We start from the raw sequence: 15,359 nt of genomic DNA on the forward strand, positions 1-15,359 counted from the left end.
TACTTCTACTCTGTGACATTAATGACCAGAATCCCATTTTTACAATGTTATAAATGCCAGAGTGGTAGCAGGCATTCCGTTTTTTTCCTTTAGAAAGAGGATCATGCAAACATATAGACTGGATGGCCATACCCTAGCAGGAGAAGAACTAAAACCTTTTAATGTAGCTGTCTGACTTTAAATTAAGTTAATTATGTTGATTAATGCCAATTGTTATGTTCTTGGTGGGTCTGAGAATTGATAGATCATTACTAGTAAATGCACAAAGATCCTTAAACAGCCAAGTGGCTAGGGGTGTCCAGCTAAGGCCCATGATTGCCAAATACCAATGTAGAATTTTAGGATTATCACATAAAATAAACTTACAATTGGAAATCATTTACATAGTCAGTTATCCTGAAATTGTGGCATGCATTTGAGTTGTCCTCGTGGACTTACATACACTGGGAATCCCTGCCACATAGCCTAAAACTGTCATCATGTTACCATGGTAGAATCCCTAAGGGGCATATCAACAAGGGCTTTATCTCTGCTTTTTTGGCTTTAAAAGCCAAAAAAGGAGAGATAAAACTAGCGCCCTGTCAACAACAGGGTGCTAACATGCAAATTTGCATGTTAGCACCCTTTTACTCTACGCTTCCCCTTGCATCTCTAATGAGATGCAAAGGGGGCGTTCCAGAGTAAAATAATAGGAGAAATGTCGCTAAGCGACATTTCTCCTATTTTCAAGAATGCCGCTAACCCTGTTAGAGACAAAAAAAGCAGCGCTAACCGCGGTTAACGCTGCTTTTTTACATCTGGTATTTTTCTGACTTCAGTGGCGGATTAGACAAACTGCACACCAATATTTTCAAATTTATAAAATTTATAAAAAGTTCTGACAGTGATCTTAAGGTAATCAAAGGTGCTGCCTTTTTGAAGCCTGTGCAACCCCTACACAGGTCCTGCAAAATACCAAAAGTTGTTCAAACAAAAGTTTGAAAAAAGGCGCACTATCCACCTGCCCTATGAGGTGCAACTGGTTGATGTGTGAAAGTAAACAAGTGTATATAGTACATCAATTGCGAAACATAAGTGAACGAAACGCACATATGGTGCCTATTTTAGTTAAAGTTATGAACAGCGTCATGGGTGAAAAGTAAAGTAAACAATAGGTGTATTCCAAGACACTTTTTAGTTGTCTAATGATACAATCTGACCATTGAAATTGAAAAAATAATAATGGTAATAATGGTAACTGCAAGTCAAAACGGTAGTTTGTGAATCTTCATAAATTCTGAGATTCTTCTTTATTTTCTTGGTATATTCGGAAAAAACGTCAGGTGTCCCAATGCATTTCGGTGTAACAAACACCTTCTTCAGGGGAATACTGCAACAATATATACATGTACGTATATAAGTTAATTCAAATGAAAACAATACAAATGTAAAATCCAACTTATACATATGTCCATCTATAACATTATTTGACATTATACAACCCTTAGCATCCAATACTATCCAGCCAATATTCTGCATGCAAATGCAGTAAAAGGAGAAGATTTATAAATAAAGTTTGTTGAAGATTGACAAAAAAAAAAAGAGTAAAGATAAGGATAAAAATAAGGAATACAAGAGTGACACCAGTGGGTGCAAGAACTTGATACCTATTTCTAAGCGCCTGAATATCATAAAAAGTGCCCATCAGAGTGGAAAAAGAGTGAAATAACGCGCTTTTCTTTTTCTTGTGCTAATTCGCACTTGAACGTTGGGAGGTGAGTCCTCCGTAGGCTATTATGGTTTGGTTACGGTGGTTTGAGGCATTCGGTTCACTCGAGCACTTGATTTTTTAATTCATTAGAATTCACTTTTAAGCGCGTTATTTCACTCTTTTTCCACTCTGATGGGCACTTTTTATGATATTCAGGCGCTTAGAAATAGGTATCAAGTTCTTGCACCCACTGGTGTCACTCTTGTATTCCTTATTTTTATCCTTATCTTTACTCTTTTTTTTTTGTCAATCTTCAACAAACTTTATTTATAAATCTTCTCCTTTTACTGCATTTGCATGCAGAATATTGGCTGGATAGTATTGGATGCTAAGGGTTGTATAATGTCAAATAATGTTATAGATGGACATATGTATAAGTTGGATTTTACATTTGTATTGTTTTCATTTGAATTAACTTATATACGTACATGTATATATTGTTGCAGTATTCCCCTGAAGAAGGTGTTTGTTACACCGAAATGCATTGGGACACCTGACGTTTTTTCCGAATATACCAAGAAAATAAAGAAGAATCTCAGAATTTATGAAGATTCACAAACTACCGTTTTGACTTGCAGTTACCATTATTACCATTATTATTTTTTCAATTTCAATGGTCAGATTGTATCATTAGACAACTAAAAAGTGTCTTGGAATACACCTATTGTTTACTTTACTTTTCACCCATGACGCTGTTCATAACTTTAACTAAAATAGGCACCATATGTGCTTTTCGTTCACTTATGTTTCGCAATTGATGTACTATATACACTGGTTTACTTTCACACATCAACCAGTTGCACCTCATAGGGCAGGTGGATAGTGCGCCTTTTTTCAAACTTTTGTTTGAACAACTTTTGGTATTTTTCTGACTTAGCCATGATATCCTATGGAAGGAGGATATCATGGCTAAGTTTGCCTGTCCCTATCAATAAGGTAACGTGAGATTATCGCTGGGTTTCCAGCGATAATCTCACGTTAGCCTGTTAGCGTGAGGATTTTTATCGCTATTGAGATAAGCATTGCTAATAGCACGCTATCTCAGCGATAAAAATTCACGCTAGCCGGCGATAATTATCCTAGCGCTAAGTGCGCTTAGAGATAATTATCGCCGGTTGTTGTTGATATGCCCCTATGTTGGATAACAGTATTAAGAGGAGGACGATTCTACATTTTTCCTCTTCACTCCCTCCTTTGATTTTTTGAACATAGCCTAAAACCCCATTGGAGTCCTTCTTCTTCTGCAACCTCCTTAGATAGCTGCTTTCTAATCATATGTTCATAGAATTGATCCTGTTTAGCAAAGAAAATTAATTGACTTCTTCCATGCTTTTTTGGAAATGCATGGATTATTTGGCGGGCTATTGCCTCTTCTCTATTCAGGCCAGAAAGGTTAAAGTAATGTTATAGTTAGGTGTTGAAAAATGGTATAAACTAAAATGTAAAAAACAGAAAACCTCAGAATTTCAAGTTATAGCTCACTGAGTTAACTATAACTTGACCTCACATATTACATCACTCATGACATGATAAATGACATCATTGATACCATTACTGTCACTGTTTAATATCAAAAATTCAATATACTTACCTATTTTGTGACAATAGTTTTGTCTTCTATATTTCTGTTGTCACCATTTTGTCCTTTTCAATTCAATTCAATTCAATTGTTCTTTATTCGATGGTTAAAAATCATCATAAAAGAGTACACATATATACAGTTAAGACAATATTAAATCAGTATACAGAACATTGAATGATTCTATGTACAAACGAATAGTTCATTATTCCTAAACAGTCCTCATGGGTCACTGCCTGGGTCTAACAATTTAGCGAGTCTAGAGTCTACATGATTAATACTGACCTCTAGAAACCCTAGGTCTAAATGCAAATTTCAAAAAGCTAATCACTGCACATAATGTTAGAGGGTCGCTAGCCCTTTGTAAAAAGGTCAGTGCCTCCGTGGCTCGAGTGTATCTTGCCTTTTTCAAAATATCTTTTATAAATCTACGTCTAGGGATGGTATAAAGGGGACATAAAAGTACAAAATGAAGGGTGTCCTGCGGAGACTTATTGTCGCAGCCGCAGGCACCCTTCTGCTCAATTGATTTACTAAAACCTGCTTTTTCAGCTAATAAATATGGTAAAAGATTGAGCCTAAAACGAGTCATTAAAAACCTCTCTTGAGCATTAAAAAGAACACAAAGGTACGGTTCCATCCCAGCGGTGGTTTCAAGCCTTCTATTTATGCTCACAGTGGGTTTACTTCCTTCTAGAGTACTCCTGGCTAATGCTTTTGATTCCCAAAAAATTCTCTTTAATTTAAACTTATCCTGAGCATTGATCAGTGAAGGATTTTTTTTTTTTTTTTTTTTTTTTTTTTTGTTTTTCAAAAACCTTTATTGTTCCATCGAAGAGTACACCGCTATTCAGCCAACAACCCGGAGGCAGGCAGCTAGTATACGAGGCGGAACTCCGCCCAAGCATTTGAGATCGTACTTTCAAACGGCAATACAGCATTTTACAATGGAACAAACAAAACAGAACTAATAAAGAGCCCGAGTCGAAGGAAAGCAAACAGTAAATGATCGAAATGACATAATCATCTTCACGCTGCGCCCACAGCCCGCCCAGACAGAGCAAGCGACAGACAACCCCCCTCAGAGAGCGAACCCCAAATCTCAGATCACTTATGCCAGGTGGATCTCCACTTACAGCACCCCACAGTCGAACTCCAACCTCTCCACGTCATTTAAGCCACGATCAGCCCGCTTGGTCATCTTCCAACGCTGTCGTACTAGCCAACCAGTCTACCAGTGGCTGCCAGATATCTACAGGCCGCGAGCGCTGCGGCAGCTGGTCCCAGTATGAGGTCAGCTGCTCCCTACAGTACACCGCCGATCTTATCCAGGCCTTCACGTTTGGCGGCGTTGTCTTCTTCCAGTGTAGCGCTACCTGACGCTTAGCAAGTAATAATAAAATGGCCACAAGCCTACGTGAGGTCTTGGGCACATTTCTAACGAATCCCAATAGGGCCACAAGTGGGTCCGGCCCAAGTACCATCCCCACGATCTGCCCCACGGCATTGAAGACTGCAATCCAGAAGTCGCGTATGGGGCCACACACCCAGACAAGGTGATAGAACGCGGCATCCTGCGCACCGCATCTCCAACAGCACGCATCAGGCCGCAGACCCATCCTACACAATTGAGTGGGCGTCCGGTAGGTCCGGTGCAGATAGTTGAAGTGTACCAACCGCAGCCTATAATTAGGGGATAGGTTTTCAAGTTGGGAGCAACAGTACTCCCACTGCTTCTCGGTAATAGATATACCCGCTTCAAGTTCCCACGCGGATCTGGAGTCAGTGTGCGCAACCGGAGCCGTGCTTTGAGTAACTCTATAGATCCGTGTGATTAGTTTGCGTGCGGAGGAGTTTGAGAGTACGTCCTCCAAGGCCGCAATCGTCGGCGGAGCCTCTGGAAACATAGGGTACCTGCCCTTGCAGGCGGACCGCAGTTGATAGTAGAGAAGAAGCTCCGAGGCCGTCGGTTCCGGCGCTGCCGCCATGTCCCGCACTGTGAGGAAGGTATCGCCCGGGTACAAGTCTCCCGCCACCTTCAGTCCGCAGGCCTGCGCCCGCCGCGCCACTGCCGCGTCCGTCAATGGCCCCAATAGTGGATTATCCGCGAGGGGCATACTCGGCGCATATAAGTCATCTACGCCTGCACGTTTGGCAATGCTTGACCAGGCCCAGCGTACCATCTCAACAGTGTCAATGTCGTCCCTGGAGCGTCTGTATCTCTGATATGCCGCTGCACGAAGGGGGCAGGGGGCCGCAACATGCATCTCGATGGCCACGTGCGGCTGGTAAGGGATCGGGTGCTGCCAGTAGTGCAGATATTGGGCCTGAGCACTGTACGCATATAGCTCCATGTCCGGGGCCGCGAGTCCCCCCTGACGGAAGGGAAGTGTGAGGAGGTTCCAGGCCACTCTGGGCTGCTTACCCGCCCAGACCAGTTCAATCAAGGCGGAGCGGAGCTGGCGAAAGAACGACTTAGTGAGTGGCACGGGGATGTTTACGAATAAGTAAAGAAACTTAGGAACGACCACCATTTTAGCAATTGCTATGCGGCCCATCAGAGATAGTGGCAGCGCTTTCCAGCGCTTCACTTTGCACTCCAGCCATTCCACGGCCACCCCAAAATTGGCCAGCCATATGTCCTGTATCGATCGGCTAAACCGTATGCCCAGGTATTTAATCTCATCAGTGACCCAGTCAATCGGGAATTCCGTGTGGCATTGACTCGTACCGTCCGTCAGCGGGAACATCGCCGACTTTGACCAGTTGATATCGATACCCGTGAGGCCGCTGTACCTTGTCACCTCACGCATCAGTGGGTCGAAGTTTTCCAATGGATTCATCATATATATGGTTATGTCGTCGGCGTACATAGAGACCAGCAGGCCACGCGACGTGAAGCCGATACTGCGATGAGTGTGGTGTTGGCGCAAACGAGCCGCCAGCGGCTCCGTCGCAATAGCGAACAGCAGTGGCGACAAGGGGCAGCCCTGCCGAGTGCCTCTTGTTATGGGGATCGGGGAAGACGTCTGACCATTAACCCGTACCCTAGCCGTCGGGTGATTATAGATTATTCCAATACGCCTGGCAAAGGAGGGGCTGAAACCCATGCGAGTGAATAGCGCCCGTAGGAATTTCCACTCTAGTGAGTCGAACGCCTTAGTGGCGTCAAGCAATGCGGCCGCGGCTTGTACCTTGGGATCCAAATAATGCAGGAGCCCAAACAGCACTCTTAGATTGTGGGAAGTGGACCGCCCCATCACAAAGCCCGACTGATCGGACAACGCTATCTGAGGCAGCATAAGTTTCAGGCGGTCAGCGAGTAGTTTCGCGTAGATTTTGGCGTCAAGATTAATTAGCGAGAGTGGGCGATATGAGTCCGGGGTAACAGGATTCTTGCCAGGTTTAAGCAGCGTAATGATGAGGGCCTCTCGCATCGAGGCAGGGAGGATGCCAACCTCCATCGCTTCCTCAAAAACATTATGCAAGCGAGGGACCAGTAGGTCTGCGTATTCCTTGTAGAAGGCTGCCGTCAGCCCGTCTGGGCCTGGTGCCTTGCTGAGCGGCATAGCAGCTATAACCGCTCGAATGTCCTCCTGCGTGAAGGGGAGGTCCATATATTGTCGGGCACTATTACTGAACCACGCAAGAGCTATGGTGTCCAGGTAATCACTAATAATAGTGTCGTCAGGGGACACCTTAGAGGTGTACAAGTCCTTATAGTAGTCTGTCATCATCGCCAGTATAGCCGGAGGATCTCGAATCACTGCACCCCCCGACTCCTGTATCTCAAGAATATGCTCCGACCCGCGTGGCGGGCGCAGCAGATTTGCTAGTGTTCGGCCAGCTCTATCACCCTCTCCGTAACGCCTGGCCTGAGAATCCCTGGACAAGAACCTGACCTCCCTCTCAGCCTCCTCTTGATACTCGGTCAGTTTCGTCCTGAAGTCTGCACTCGCACCACCAGACGGGGATGCCACCATCGCAGCTTCAAGTCGAGCCAGTTCAGACTCCAACCTGCCGAGAGTAGCTCTAATGGAGCGTAAAACCCCAGTTTTGAGCGCCATACAGTGGCCTCTTGTCACAGCTTTACAGGCCTCCCAGAGCACGCCAGGTGAATCTACTGAGCCCTCGTTTACTGCGAAGTACTCCTCCAGTTTTTCCCGCAAAGAGTGCTGGAAGACCTGGTCGCGCAGAGCCCGGGACGGGAATCTCCAACTAAACGGCTGAATGTACTGCGGCGGGGTGGATATCGTTAAGCAAACCGGGGCATGATCAGAGAGTGACCGCGGCAAGTGAGTCACCTCTAACACCGATGAATGCAGATCTCTGGACAGCAGCCAGAAATCCAATCTGGACCAGGCAGCACGATGAGCCGTGATACACGTACCGGCGCGGGTCTCAGGGTGCAGTGTCCTCCAGGAGTCCACCAGCCCTGCCTCTTGCATAATATGGCCAAGCGCCTCCGACGCCCTAGGGTGATGTTCCCGAGTGGTGCCCTGCCTATCTGCAGCATCTGACAGTACCACATTATAGTCTCCTCCCCACAGTATCGCAGCAGGTCCACAGTTCCGCACCTTATGCCACAATCCCTCGTAGAAATCTGGATTATCGTCATTCGGGCCATAAACATTCACCAGAATCACTCTCGCGCCGCACAGCGAACCTACCAACAGAACAAACCTGCCCCCCACGTCCCTGATTTCCTCATGCGTCCTCCAGTGAAGCCCTTTTCTGATAAGTATCGCCACTCCTCTAGAGTAGTTAGAGTAGTGAGCGTGAACTACCTCACCCCATCGGTTGTGTCTGAGCAGCTGCGCAGCATTGTCCGTCAGGTGCGTCTCCTGCAGAAGGCAAATGTCCGCACCCTTCCTAATCAGAAAGGCCTGTATCAGTCTCACTTTCCGCCTATCATTCATGCCCCGTACATTCCAGGTAATACACTTTATGCTATTCACCGCACCATACGTGTTAACAGAGTTCGGGCAAGCCGCAAGCATACACCTACCCCCCAGTCACCCGGCCAAGTCACGCCAAATCTCGAAGCACGCATTTCCAATCCAGCGGGTCCCAATATATGAGGGCGGCAATGCCACGGCAATCTGTACGCCCGCCAACAGGGCAGGGAACCTCCACCAGGCACCAAGCAGGGAAATAGAACTCGAGCAGGCCACGGACCCGTTCCTCGTTGCATCGATTCCTGCAGCCCGTCCCTGTCAGACAGCACACATCCCACCCGGCCAGCTGGGCAGCCTGCCCGGTAAATACCAGTACACCTCTTGCTAGGTGACTGTCGACATGACAGCGCGCTGCGCACAACGCGCGATTCAATAGCAGTTTTCGCCACCTCCGACCCGGCTCTGAAACTTAAATAAAACACAACAAAAACCCCCAGCCCCAGCCAAACCCCTAACCCTCCCGCTCCAACCCCCCAATCAGGTTGTGCAATGAACTCCCTGGACCCCCTCCCAACTACAACAACTGTAACTACAGTCTCTAAATGTGAACAGTGAATGGGAATCATCCCTTGAGGTACGCAGGTTGGCCACCTACAGGCCCTGTACTTGTGACAGGGCGATCGAGCGCGAGACTAGTGTACCAGCTCAAGGACCATCCCCCCCCAATCCCGCAGCCCTGCTCAGCTCCCTCATAGCATCTGAAATTGGAACTCCAGGGAATTAAACATTCTCAATATGGCCCAGCACAGCGTAGACAGGCGACACCCAGCGATTTAACAAGATGCACCCAGGAGTAGTCATTCAACGTCACTTAGCCTGTCCCGCTGGTCCGGGTCAACCGCCGGCGTCTGAGCCTTTTGGTCCTTTAACAGTTGTTTGGCATATTTCATAGCCGCCTTAGCGTCAACAAAAAAGGATGGCTTACCGGGACCTTGGACCCGGAGTTTAGCAGGGTAGATGAGGGAGTATTTGGTGCCCGCCTGTTGAAAAAGTTTCTTCGCCGGCAAAAATTCCCTTCGAGCGGCTTGAACCTGCATCGTATAGTCCGGGTATAGTGCAATGTGGTTGCCCCTGTATTGCAAGTCCGATAAGTCCCTTGCCATTCGTAAGATCACGTCCCGGTCCCTATAATTCAAGATTCGTGCAATAATAGGCCGGGGCGGTGCACCGGGTTTAGGCCTGGGCCCCAGTGATCTGTGAGCCCTCTCGACCAGGAACATCGGAGACAATCCCGACCCAAACAGATCCTTACACATTTGTTCAACAAAGAGCTCCATGCTGGTTATGTCCGCCGTTTCCGCCACACCCGTGATGCGGACGTTGTTGCGCCGCGAGCGCGCCTCCAAATCCTCATTTTTCTGCTGAATGAGTGTTAGAATCTTCTCCATGCCCCGAAGTTGGCCGGCAAGGCCGGTCTGATTTTCCTCCGTGTCGGCCACACGTGTTTCGAGCGATTCCACTCTCCCCTCTTGTTTGTCCATGCGGGACGTGATACCGTCCATGCGGGCAGCCAGCGCATCCATTTTGCCATCGATGCCATGTAAGCTTGTTTTCAGTTCCTGAAACATGGCCTTAATGTCCGCCTCCTGAGCACCACTCTGGTCCGCTCGAGAAGATTCGGCCTCACGGAGGTCTGGGTCTGGGTCCGGCGGCTTCTGCTTGGACTTGTCGAAAGTGATTTTCGGCTGCCGCGTGTCCGGTTTGCCCATGGCCACTCACCAGCCGCCACCCGGCGCCGCGAGTATGCCCTGGCGGCCGCGACCAGTCGCCGCCGGTCGCCGACCCTCAGCGTCTCACCGAGGGCAGCAGGGCGGTTAGTCCCAGTAGGTAGGCTGAATGGCTGGGCCTCCAATAGCGGGGCGCGCACCCTAAGCAGAGCAGGCGGGGAGAGTCACAGCGCAGGCCGCCGGAGCAGGACAACCTTAGTACAGCCGTGCACTGTCCCAGGTCAACGCTCCAACCTCACCACAGTATTGTCGGGGCATGTACGGCAGCCGACCTCGTCTCTCCGATCGTCTCCCTGGAACCTTCGACCATGGGACTTCTGCTTCAGGCAAAATGGCCGCCACTGCGATCAGCCGCCCGGGCCCGTCGCCGTGCGCCGTCGTGCAATCCAGGGGCGGACGTTCGGCGGTCTTCCACACCAGCCGCCGCTTCCTCAGCTTCACTCCGACAGCCGTAGGGGGTGAGACCTTCGCCGGGGCGCGCGTTTCTTTGGGCGAGCGAACAGCCTCTGCCTCACCCCTCGGATAGGTTTCGGGCACTCCACACGCAAGGCCCCGGCTCTAGCGAATGGTGTAGGCCGCCACGACTCCGCGCCGCCCGCGGGCCGCTCTCCGTCCACAAGCCGCCGACGGGGTCAGAAAAGCCAGAGCACAGGGCGGACACCCAGGACTACCGTCTCGGGCGGGGAGGACCGAGCTCGCACCCCAGTTCAGCTAATAATTGAAGGATTTCTGTGCTCGATCGGCGGAGCTGCGGTTTCAGGCAGCCATTCCGCTCGGCAGCCAAGCCACGCCCCCGATCAGTGAAGGATTTAAATACAACTCATGGTGACCCAGACTTTCTAGAGTGGTCTTTACGTAATGGATCCATGGGATTTTCAAGTGTTTGTCTCTGCCCAAACAGTCTTGTATGATCATCCTGCTTAATGCAGCATCAGGGTTTGACCAAATTCTGATCCAGGCTAGAATTGGTCGAAGGTTGATCAAGTCCTCTAGATAGGGTCTTCCAAGTTCTTTATGGACAATGAAGGCTGATGTGCTGTTGGGGACTTTCAGTATTGACCGAAATATCTTATTTTCTTCAATTTGCAAGCCATCCATATTTGCGAATCCCCATACTTCTGAGCCGTACGTGGTTTTTGGGCGACACATTGAATCATACAAATTCATGGTTTGTTCTGGGGCCCAGCGGCCGACTTTTCTCCCATAACCAGAAATTGCACCAAAGGATGCCACCAATTTCCCAGATCTTTCTTGTACGAGGGGTGTGAATTTTAAAGACTCGTCAAAAAGCACCCCTAGATAAGAAAATGTTTGCACTCTTTTAAGAATATGGGAGCCAATTCTGTAGGTAAAGCCAGTCCTTGGCTTATTGCCTGCTGTCATTACATATGATTTTTTTAAATTGACAGACAAGTCTATTGCCTCCATAAATTTGACGAACCCATCAATGAGGATCTGCAAGCTTTTCTGGGTCCGTGCCAAAAGCACCGCATCATCTGCGTACAATAACAGTGGGATGTTACGTGAGCCTACCCTTGGGCAATCTGCGTTTAAATTAATAAGGGATTGTTCCAAGCTGTTAATGTACAACAAGAACAAAAAAGGAGCTAAAATACATCCCTGCCTCACCCCACTTGTGCAGTTAAAAGATTCTGTCAGTCCCCCATCTTTGTTATAACAAACCCGTGCAGAGGTGTCTCTATGCAATTCCCTCAATATATGGATTATCCCAGGGTTGGTTCCGAGTTGGGTCATCATTACCCATAACTTGTTCCTATTGACGTGGTCAAACGCAGCGGCCAGGTCCATGAACCCCAAGTACATAGTTTCATTGCTGGTTTTAGTATATTTTGCTATCAGCATGTATAGGTTCAGACATTGGTCGCTGGTAGATCTACCGGTCCGAAAACCATACTGGGCGTCTGAGATAATGTTTTTGTCCTCAGCCCACTCAGTCAATCGGTTCAGAATCGCTCTTCCCAGGATTTTGGCAGTAACATCTATCAGGGAAATGGGCCGGTAACATTGGGGGTCGTCTTTATTGCCCTTTTTAAAAATGGGTACTATGATGGCCGTAGACCAAGACCGTGGTAAACCGGCCATTATAGTTGCATTTATTACTCGGGTAATAATGGGCGCCCAGAGATCCACTTGACTCAGAAACAGGTCTGGGGGGATCCCATCTGGTCCCGGAGCTTTATTTTTGGTGAGTCCCTCAATGCCCATTCTAATCTCTTGCAGGGAAAATACAACCCGATTGCACACTAGATGCGTCTCCCTCTCTTTTGGGGAACCCACCTCCCCGTGATTATACAAACCCTCGAAGTGAGCAATCCACTGTTCTGGGAGAATGTTTGATTCGACCTCCGGGGCATTATTATCTAGAAAACAAGGGGAGTTTATTAGTCTCCAAAATTCTGTGATGTTCCTGTTTTCAGAAGCCTCCCTCAGGGCCGCCCATGCTTCCCCCTGCAGAGTGGCTTTCCGTCTTTTTAACTCCTTCCTGTATGTGGACCTGCATGTTTTAACTTCTGCTTGATCCCTCGGTGTACAACTAAGGGCCATTTTTAAGGTTTTTAGTGCGAGTGTACAACCCCTGTCAAACCATTTTGGTGCGTTAGAATGAGTTTTCTTAGGGGCCTTGACCGACAATAACTCATTGACCAGACTCGTTATTTGTCCAAACACTTTTATAAGGCGAACCTCTGTCACCAAGGAATCTAGGGACTCATCAATAAGAGACTTGCCTCTATCCATCAGGGATTTGTAAAATCTAGCCCCATCTATTTTTGTCCACTTAAGTGTTCTGCCCTGGGCCGTTACAGTTTCAGTGATACCATCCCTGGACTTGGTCTTTTGCTTACCCGGGTGCAGGAGCTCCATAACCAGAGGGTTATGGTCACTAAACGGGCACCACTCTATTTCTACTTTTATAATCTGATTTTTTAGACCTCTTGAAACTAAAAAGTAGTCTATGTAAGACGAGCACCCTCTCCCTTTGAAAGTGGGGGGAAGTCTTCCATCCGGGCCCAGGGGCATTCTATCCACTGTGTGCTCGAGGTCGTGGGAATGAATCAACTTCCCCCATTCAGTACCCCTTAAGGAGTGACTAAAGTGGGGGCCTTTTTCTACGGGGCATTTTGACCAGTTGCTATTGATCGGGAACAACCCTGGGCATAAATGACAGTTCAGGTCCCCCATAACTAGTATCCGGGGTGCCACGACCCCATGAATGGGAGCAAGTTCAAGTTTCAGTCTAACATCCAGTTCCCTCATAGTGGTGAAATCATTTTCCGAAAGGGTGGCATTATACACGTTAAACAAAAGAAGACCCAACCTTTTATTACTAAATCTCAGGGCCTGAATGTTCCAAGCAAACCAGTCCACCTTGGACCATTTGCCTTCTATATTTAAATCGATATATATAATCAAACCACCCTTAGCCCTACCTGAGGGGGTATTTTGAGCCGGCGTAAAAAAACATTTATAACCCGCCATATGAAGATAGATATTATCCAGAGCCCAGGATTCTTGTAGGCAGATGATCTGAAACTGGGCCATATACTGTCGCCATTCCTTATTATGGAATTTCCCTGCAATCCCTTCTATGTTCCATGAGATGATTTTCAGGCCCTCTTTCTCCGCAATAACGGGCCCTACCACTTCCATTTCTTGAGTGGAATTAACCCAGCCCCCTTTCTTTCTGTAGGGAGGTTTATGCATATCACTGTCCTGGTGTCTTAGTTCCATGGCTGTGGTACATGTCCCTGAGGGTATGTGTGCACAGCCCCCCACCGGAGGGTCTAAGGCCCCTTCAGTGTTTAATAAAATCCTACACCCTCCTCCTCCTGGTAATGTCTGCCCCATTTGATTGATCCAGCCATGTCGGGGGGAATTTCCTTCTATCGGGAGTGCCTGGTCGGGTATATTCTGTTCTATGTCAACCTGTTCTAGGCATGAATGGTAGTTGGGTAGTCAGTCAATCTCCTCTAGTGACCTTAATGGGGCAAACCTGTTTGCCCAACGTGGGAGCCTTCCTTCCCAGGAACCTGTCGTTTGACGCGGGGAAATTAAACCTCCATTTATACCAGAGTTCCAACCCGTCGCACCTCTCCCTACATTGTATTGTCCCTCTTTTAGTGCCTGCTGACTTGCATAAAAGTAATTCAAAGGAAGTGGCCTTATGGCTGTCATGCGTCCAGATGGACCATAGCTCAAGATGTGCTCGACCACCCTCCTGTCCCTAAAATTGGCAATGATACAGTTTCCCTCAATATTTTTTGGCCCATTCCCTATCCAATTCACTCGTCTAACCAGGAGGATTTCCCCATCCTGGTTATTGGATATTGGTCTATTTTGATTAAGCCAAAAGGTGAGTTTATTTTTTAGCTCCTGATGGGATTCTTTCTGTGCCTCTTTTAATTCTGGAACCCCGGCAAAGACAACGACCAACGGGCACGCTTCCGGGGGGAGATTTATAGTGGGGAGCCTCTTGTCTATTGGCGTGGACCAATCTTCGTGGGCAACTATGTCACTTGAGAGCCGACAGGGGGTTGACGCTGTATATCCGGCTTCTGTTTGCCTACTCTGTTATTAGAGCACAATTCACCCACCCCACAAGTATCTTTGCTAAGTGCGTTTTCATGGGGAACAGGTGTGTTATGAATTTGTGCAGATATTATTTGTACATTCCTGCTATCCCGACAATTATTCGGCATTTGAGTTACTGGATTGGGTTCTGAGGTTCTAGTGGGGTTACTTAGAGGACCTATTCCGCTATCTTTAGTCACTCTATTCTTTAATTCGCTTAAGATTTTGTCCAGCCTACTTGTCACCGGCTTCAATTGGTTAATTACCAGTGTTTCTAGCTGGGCCTGTAGGTCTGACATAATCTTATTAATCCAAATTGGAGGCTCCACTTGAGAAGGCGTTTGTGTGGCCTGGTCAACCCCGGTAAAGTTCCTTCTGGGTGAGTTAGTATGCATAGTTATACGACTTATATTCTTGCGCTTTCTTTGAACGCATGTCTTCTTTTTATTTGTAGTAACACGTTTAGTGGGGCCTCGTTCCTCCTTATTACTATTAGGAGTCAATTGGGCACATGAAATGTCCTTCTCGCTAGTTCCAGGGGAATTAGGGGGTGAGATTAACATGACTTCCTGCTCTTGGTCTTGTATTGTTAAGATGGGGTCAAAGTCAGGGGTTAAAGACAAGCGCCACTCGGTGCGCTCAATTTCACTCGACACAACCCCTAGCGCTCTTTTTCACATGCGATCAATAGCAGTGGGCTGCATGATAACGGGGAGTGCAGAGCTGATGTCCTCTTTATGTGTCAGAGAGGCCTC

This window comes from Triturus cristatus, chromosome 3_1 (genome assembly GCF_964204655.1).
Source record: "Triturus cristatus chromosome 3_1, aTriCri1.1, whole genome shotgun sequence".
Taxonomy (NCBI): domain Eukaryota; kingdom Metazoa; phylum Chordata; class Amphibia; order Caudata; family Salamandridae; genus Triturus; species Triturus cristatus.